The sequence below is a fragment of the Sceloporus occidentalis genome, unplaced genomic scaffold (assembly GCF_023333645.1).
Source record: "Sceloporus occidentalis isolate IW3139 unplaced genomic scaffold, rSceOcc1.0.p SCAF_39, whole genome shotgun sequence".
Classification (NCBI taxonomy): Eukaryota; Metazoa; Chordata; class Lepidosauria; order Squamata; family Phrynosomatidae; genus Sceloporus; species Sceloporus occidentalis.
This window is the reverse complement of record NW_028317019.1, coordinates 7,985,373-7,994,251: the sequence shown is the minus strand read 5'-3', so window position 1 is coordinate 7,994,251 and position 8,879 is coordinate 7,985,373.

The window sequence follows — 8,879 nt, the reverse complement described above, 5'->3', positions numbered from 1 at the left end:
GTCTTTTCATTGTTTACAATAAGTTGTCCCCTTTGCTTCTGATAGATGGAAGAAATCCAACTATACATCTTAGAACCAATATCCATAAACTTCAATACTTCCAATAGGAAGTTCCATCTTAATCTATCGAAGGCTTTTTCTTCATCAATCAGTAATAAAGCTAGTTTTTTTTCATTATGACATTCAAAATAATCTATGATATTTACTACAACCCTAATATTATCTTTAATTTGACGTTTAGGGAGGAACCCAGGTTGATCTTCCTGAATCCGATTAACTAGTACTACCTTTAATCTTTCTGCTAGAACCTTAGTATAGATCTTATAATCACAGTTAGTTAAAGAAATTGGTCTATAGTTACTTAGTTCTGTTTTCTTATCCTCACTTTTAGGGATTAGGACAATAGCCGCCTCCCTCCACGAATCAGGAATTCCATCCAAATGAATATCATTTATTGTGTCTCTTAAAAAAGGAACCAAGACTTCCTCCATTTTTTTATAGTACATCATAGATAAACCATCTGTCCCAGCGGCTTTATCCGAACTCATAGCTTTAATTACTAATGAGATCTCTTCTGCCGAAATCTCTTTATTCAAGAAGTTCCTCTCTGGATCATTTAATGCCAAAGCCTTCTGGTCTGAAATATAATCTCTTAGACTACTTAAGTCACTCAGGTTACTCTCTGATCCACTGTAAATATCTCTAAAGTAAGAATTAAACAGAGATTTAATCTCTTTTTGCAAAGTGTAAATCTTCCCAGAATGCCTAATCTCTGTAATCAGTCTGTTATCACTCTTCTTTCTCAACCTGGAAGCTAAAATTTTCCCAGCTTTATCTCCATACTCAAAATATTTTTGCTTTAAAAGAAGTAATTTTCTCTTTACTTCCGCTATTTCCAAAACTTTCAATTCTTGTTTAATATTTTCTACTTTCAATTTTGACTGTAAGTCACCATCACTTTTCCATTGCTTTTCGGCCTCCATTAATGCTTGTTTGAGATCTTCAGTAGTTTTTACTTCTTTCTTCCTTTTGATACTATTAAGTTTAATCATAACCCCTCTAATGACTGCTTTACTAGCATCCCAAAGTATCTTATTACTAATATCAGTTGTCTTATTTTCTTTAAAGTAAAGTTTCAAAGATTGTTTCACTTTTTCATTGATTTCCGCACTGTTTAACAAATCCTTAGGTAACCTCCAATTGAATCCTGGCTTCCTAACAAAAACATTCATGCTTATCAAATTATGATCAGATAAAGTAGTGGGAATTACGTCCATTCTTAAAATAGAAGGGAGAACACCTTTAGATGCCAAAAAGAGATCAATCCGAGACCAAGAGTCATGAACTTCAGAGTAAAAAGTAAACTCTTTATTAGTCTGATATTTATGTCTCCAAACATCTTCCAATTTATAGTCTTTCATAAGATAAAAAAAGGATCTAGGAAGTTGCCCTGATGTTTTTTAATTTTAGATTGTTTATTAGTTTTCCTATCAACAGAAGGGCAGATTACTGCATTAAAGTCTCCCATCAACAAAATATTATCATGATCTGTTTGTCTAAGCTCTTCATGTAGGTGGGAGAAGAAAGCCTCTTTATTATCACAGGGAGCATAAATTCCCACTACCAATATTGTTTTATCATTTAATTTAACTTCTATAGCAACGTACGAGCCATTGTTATCTTTGAAAATTTCCTTTGACTCAATTTTCTTGTTCACATAAACTGCCACACCTTTTTTCTTTTTGTCTACTAATGAGCAATAACAATTCCCTAGCTTAGGGTTTCTTAGAAGTCGTTCCTCCCTATTTTTGATCTTAATTTCCTGCACACAAATTATATCACTTTTAAGTTTTTCCAAATAGTGAAAGACTCTGCTTCTTTTAAATTTTGAATTAATTCCCTTTACGTTCCAGGAACAGATTTTAATTGTCATTGTTTTATCTAACTATCATTCGATCACAATAAGCGAGAAGCTAGTAAGGTTAAAAGGGAAAAAGTTATTCTTTATTAAAAAATATTAGAATCAAATTAAGTTCGCCTTAAAAGGCTAAGATATCTAGAACAAAATTAATGAGAATGTAGATTCCTTTCACGGGGCCTTAACCACTTAGTATGTTTCTATCGAATCCTCTCCTAAATTCTGTTGATTAGTCTCTCCACTATCCTGTTGTTCCAAGTCTTTATTAATATCTGGGTGGTTCCCCGTATTAACACCTTCTTTAAGTCCAGTTCCTTGTATTCCACTAGGTTTCCGTTCCTTCTTCCTATATCCTTCAACACCAAAATCCCCTTTTTTATCTCTGTGTTCTTTTCTTAGTCTTTCTTCAAATTCTTTGGCTTTTGTCAGATTGTCAATCTTATGTCTCTTCTGTTGATACATAAAAGAGAGGCCTTCAATTCTTTCCCATCTAAATTCAATCTTTAAGTACTTCAACATATTAACCAAGGATCTGTACTTCTGACGAGAAACCATAATAGAAGGTGGGATATCTTTAAATATTTTTGTCTCAATTCCTTCTATGATAAGATTGTTACTGTAACTATTTTGGATTATTAAATCTCTCACTCTAGTTTTCACACAGCAAACCGCTATGTCTCTGGGAAGGTTCCTGTCCTTAGCTTGACTTGATTGAATCCTATAGATTTTATCAATTTCACAGTCCATCTTGTCCCGAGGAAAAGCAAGAAAGTCTGCCAAAAAAGGTATAATTCGACCATACAAATCCTCACCAGACTTCTCACTAACACCACGAATTTTAATAATTTTCTCTCTATATCTCAAATCTTGATTCAGCTCCTTCCAAAAAATTTGTTCTTGTTTCTGAGTTAGGTGTGAATTTGATCTTTCCAATTCCAAAGTTTTTTCCTTATATGTATCTAGATCTTTTTGTGTTTTAGATACATCAGTTGAAATCTTATCGATTCTTTTTCCTAAAATGTCTAGCTCTTTTTTTAAATCTTTCCTTATTTCATTTCTAACATCTTTAATTTCTGATCTAACTTCCTTAATCTCTCCCCTAACTTCCTGATTCGCCTCCTTAATGTCCTCTTTCATTTCCATTCTAAGATCCTTAATTTCCTGCCTAATTCTCCGTATCTCATCCAAAATTAACATATTAGGATCAGTAGTTTTAATATTATCTTCCATCGAGTCTCTCCTCTGGAAGGTAAGCTGGAGCTGGCTTTGGGTTAAAGCTTTTTTAGGTTGAGTCATTTCCTTCTGCAGATAACAAAATAATGAGGATCAGAAAGAGATAAAAAAGGAGTAGGAACTATGTTATTAATCCCACTATTATCTATAGAAATCACTTCCAATATCCAAGAGAACTTTCACTTCAAAAATAAGCTATCTTAAAAAATTAAATCACTTTACTTTATAGCTAACTACAGCTTATTATTCCAATATATCTCCACGGAAACACACAAAAGGTTATATAAGCCCAAACTATACCATACGAAAGACAAAAGGAAAAGAAAAAAAAAAAGGTTATATATGCTATAAATCACAAAATAACTTGAAGAGCATGTAGCAGTAGAGAATCCCTCCAAACAAAAATAATTTATGCCACAATGTCAGCCTTAAGTCCCAACATGTTTCATACACTTCCAAAGCACAATAAGGTTAGAGATGCAGTTTGAGTAGATAACTAAATAACATAAGGTCTTACACCCTCCTTCTTGCGTGTAGAACTTCTAGTATCCATAAAGATGTTCCAAAATTTAGAGGGCCTTTTGTTATGTATTGACAATATAAGAGCTCTTATAGGCTTATCCAAAAAAAAGTAAGGGAAGCCTTTTAAGAGAAAAGGACTGGAACTTTTCTCAAAGTCTCTCTGTATTATCTCAGCTCCAAGTAGCTTTCTCCTCCTATAAGGGATCTAATCCCAACTTGATAGAGCACGAATGTGGAATAAGAACCATCTGTTAAGAGTCTCTCCTTTAACAATCCAAGAAAAGTATGTAAATGGACAACATTCAGGAAGAGAATACAAGCAATCATCAGTTAAGGTAATGACCTTAATGGACTCGATGTAACAAAAACTTCACAGGAATTAGCAATTAGCAAGTCTGCCTTTCTTCTTCTTCTCTCCCAGCTGCAGCCATCAGTATAATCCTCTTACTAAGAACAGTGAGAAGATTACATTCTCCAAAATAATGACCAGCGCTTAATGTTGATATTGTCCCTTCAATTCCATATGGTCACAGCCAGTATATTAGTCAAAATATAAGAACCAACCTTCCAAACAGCAGTAAAAGAAAATTGAAGGGCATAAGCAGCAGCAAGAGCAACAGCAAAAAACAAAAACGAAAGACCGCTCCAAGTCTTCAAAGACTCCCAAAACCTCTGTCGACAGCTCTAGAGTTCTTCTTTAAGTATTGTAAATTATTACTGCCATGTCCAAATCATTAATGAGTTCTTTTGCTCAGCGTCAAGGTCATTGTTCTGGCAGCACTCTTGCGCTTCTCTCCTTTCCTCCTTTCCTCCTTCACGACCACAACTCAGCCAGTTATCAGCCAGAGGGGGGGGGGGGGGAAATACCAAAAAAACCACACACTTTAGGTGTAATGAAGAGATACCTCCTCCTCTCCGCAGTTTCCAAACAAATAGAAACTAAAAAAGACACAGAGTGTAGGCTTCTTGCCTGCCGCAGGAACGGCTACAGCTGTGGGAGGCAAAGTTCTTCGACCCACAAAAGTTGGGGCGGCGATAGCGTGTGGGGGAGTCCTCCAGCACCCCACTTTGCCTATCCCAGGGTCCCCAACGAACTTCAGCGGTACCTTCTTTTCTCCAAGAAGGTATGGACGGGTAGAAGGCAGTCCCGTTCCACCAAGCACCGCAGCCGTGGAGACGCTGTCAGGAGCAGCCCTGACTTGCGTCCTCCAGCAACGCCCACACACAGGAAGTCCCCCATAAACGTCAAATTTGTAATGAAGATTACTATGTATTGTGGGAAGAAATGGTAATATCTGGGGGAATGTGTACAAAGGATTTACATTGAAAAGGGGAGGGAATAATTCCAGTTCAAAATAAAATTGGTATAAGTTAAGTATGAAGACAAATAGAGAATTATGGACTCTCATCCATAGGGTCGCCATGAATCTAAATCGACTTGAGAACAAGAAAAGATGTAAAGACTAATTAGCCAGAGATAAAAGAGGATTACTTAAAGAAAGGAGCTAGCTGTCCCTTTAGGTTTGGAAATCTTTTCTAATGTATTTTGCATTTAGAATTATATGTATACATGGCATTCCTATGTATGTTTGGTAATTTAAATGTTGTTCATTTGTTTGTTATAAGTTATATGTATTTTTAAAAATTCATCTTTATTTAAGTTTCCAAATACATAAAACATGACCAATAAATAATCCAAATAAAAATAGCTTTTCTTCGGCTTGAAGAGACCTGCATGGAGCTCCTCCTTCTTCCCAGCCTTGCAAAGGAGGCTTGGGATGTAACTTGCATCCCCATTTCTCTTTCTCCCTGCCTTCCTCCCGATCCCTCCTTCTTCCCTCCCTTCCCTCCCTCCTCCTTTCCCCCCTCTCTCTCTCACACACACCCCTTCCCTCACTGCAGTCGCTCGCCTGCCTGCTTCACTGCCTCCCTGCCTGTCATTCTTTCAGCCAATCAGGAGACGGAGGCGGCCTTGGTGGAATATGTTCTCGGAACGGTTTCAGGAATCGCTGTGCGGTAAAATGCAGTTCTGATCACGTTCTGATCACGTTCTAGTTTACTAATGCAGTAATATCTGTTCCAGGAACGTTCTCATCACGTGATGATAGGAACGGTCTCAGAACGCAGTGCGATAATCTCCACACAAAGAGACACACTTCCTTCCTTTTGGCCAAAGGAGCCTAGCCTCCTTCTGACTCTGGAGCCTCAGGAAAGAAAGAGAAGCCTCTGTTCAACTGAGGCCTCAGAGAAGGTTCTGGAACATTGTTCCCCACAGTCACAAGCAGCACAAAATGGCCACCAGAACACAAAATGGCTGGTAGAATACAAAATGGCTGCCAGAACACAAAATGGCCACCAGAACACAAAATGGCTGCTAGAAGACAAAATGGCTACCAGAACACAAAATTGCTGCAGGAACACAAAATGGTCACTGGAACACAAAATGGCCGCTGGGACACAAAATGGCTACTTCTGTCTGAGCGCTTGGCAGTTGGCAGTTTGAGGCCTTCAGGAGAGAGAGAGAGACTGAGGGAAGAGTGGAAGGAGGTCCTGGAGGGAGGGGGCCTTGGGAGATATAGGGCCTTCCTGAGATATTCGGTGTTCACTTCTTAACAAAGGGGTTTCTGGCCTCATAAAGGATTTGGGGCAAACTGGACCTGAAAGGCAGTAGTAGCCTTTTCTCTTGCCAATGGGATTTAAAGTGCATTTCCTGGACTGGATCTCCCAGCATCCACATGGCCAGAGAGAGGAGGGGTCCTGCCTTGCAGTAAGGCCCCTCCAATCCTTCTGAACCAAGGACTACAACTCCCACATCTTCTTTCTTTCTTTCTTTCTTTCTTTCTTTCTTTCTTTCTCCCTAGCTGCCTTGTGTTAGTGGTGTTACTGGACTTGTTGTCGTTGTGTGCCTCCAAGTTGTTCCTGACCTATGCTGACCCTAAGGGAAGCTCTTTGCAGGCTTTTATTGGCAAGATTTGTCCAGAAGTGGTTTTGTAAGTGCCTCCCTCTGAGGCTGAGACAGTGTAACTTGCCTAAGGTCATTCAGTGGGTTTCCGTGGCTAAGAAGGCATTCGAACCCTGGGCTCCAGGGTCATAGTCCAATACTCCAGCCACTAAACCATGTTGGCTCTTTCTTGAGGCTTTGTCGTTTTTTGTGGAGTGGCTCTAAGTCATTGTCGACTTCTGAGGAGCCTCTCCTGGGGTTTTCTTGGCAAGAGCTGTTCAGAGGTGGTTTGCCATTGCCTTCCCTGAGGCTGAGAGAGTGTGACTTTTTGCCCAATGGACCGACCTGGTTTCATGGAGGAGTGAGGCACTGGACTCTGGCCTCCAGAGTTCTAACCCAACACACAAACCACTGCACCACACTGTCTCCCATTCCCATGTACAACCTGAGAAATAATTGCAGGGTTTTTTCTTCATGTGTATCTTCAAGTCACTTCTAATTTATGGCAACCCTAAGGCAACCTTATCATGAGGTTTCTTTGGCAGGTTTCTTCAGAGAGGGGTTGCCATTGCCATTCTCTGAGGCTGAGAAAGTGTGACTTCCCAAGGGCCGCCTAAGTCCAAAACACACTGCAGCAATAATCCAATCTGAGATTGCTTTAACTGCCCTAGCTGAGCTCAGTGCTAAGGAATTCTGGGAAATTTAGTTTTCTGAGACATTGAGCCTTCTCTGTCAGAGAGCTCTGGTGCCACAAAAAACTCCAGTTCCCAGGATTCCCTAGCACTGGGCCAGGGAAGTTAAAGCGCTCTCAGACTGGACTATTGCTGCCGTGTGTTTTGGACCTTACTTGGCCGCAAACTGTCCATAGCCTGCAATGCATCTCCTAATTCTGTTGGCAGTCCCTCCCTCCCAACACTTTCTCATTTACCCCCAAAACCAGCGCAAAGCTGGAAGATGGAAAGAGGTTTTAAAGCAGCATTTAAATGTGCACTATTTGTTTTTAAAAGACTAAATGTCCCAAATGCTATTATCAGTTTTGTAGCTATTATTACAGAAAGACGTAGAGTGCAAACTCCTCAAGTACCTTTATTTTCTGGAGTGAGATGGGCTTTTCCAACTGACTCTCTGTGATGATCTCCGGTGGTCCAAGCAGCCAAACCGCGGCCCTGTAATAATAATAATAATAATAATAATAATAATAATTTTATACCCCTCTCTTCAGCCAAAAGGCTATCAGAGTGTCTTACAAACTGTTAATTAGACATTTAGACATTATGGCTCTTAGCCCAGCAAACCCTTAACTTCCTTAAATCTCACTGCCATCATCCAGCGAATTATAAAAGGACTTCCCTTAACCTACACTGGGACCAGTTAAGGAACCTTATTTCTCCTTCTTTACTGATCTTCCCAAGCATCAACTGAGCCAAAACACGTGTAAAAGGAGCGTCGAGTAGTAGGTACTCCAAGGAGGTATTTACTATAAATAACAAAATATAACTAAAATGTAAGTCATACAAGATATTAAGAATCTTGCAGGTTACAATATTTGTAAGTATATAATATACAATTCACACAAGCTATTAAAATAATAAATAGACCTAAACATCCAATTCTGAGAATAACTTCCAAGATCCGCTCTTTAACTCTCTCTCTCTCGATCTCCAACCGACACAATTCCCCCAACTGTCTCTTGGTCTCTCAGGCCTTATATCTCCTTCTCACGGAAGCTTCCAGAAGAACCTTTATCTTGCTCTCTGATTGGTCAAGAGAGCCTTCCGTAGCAGTGATGTCACTCTGCATTTGCATAAACCTCCCTTTTCTGCCTGAAGAAGACCTCCATTGACTGGAGCCCAGTCATTACACTTTCCCAAGGCAAGGCTTGCACCTATTTCCCAATGTTGTTCTTGGGGTCTGCCTCCCAGTTGTTTCCAGGTCTTATGGTGACTTTATGGGAGTCTCTGAAGGGGTTTTCTTGGCAGGTTTCTTCAGAGTGGGTTTCCCATGGCCATCCTCTGAGGCTGAGAGAGTGTGACTTGCCCAAGGCTTCAGTCCTTTTGGAAGCCTTTTTGCTTTATCTTCTAGAAGGAAGCTGAGGTGTTGCTTCTTCCATTGAAGAATGAGAGGAACCTTCTGGCATCCAAAAGGCTAACATTCTCTGGAGTTATGTCTGATAATATGAATATATAGGATTGCAATCCCTGTTCGTTTATTAAAAGGTTTATAGTGCACCCCATATCATAGAATCTCATAGCTATGTCCCTTAAT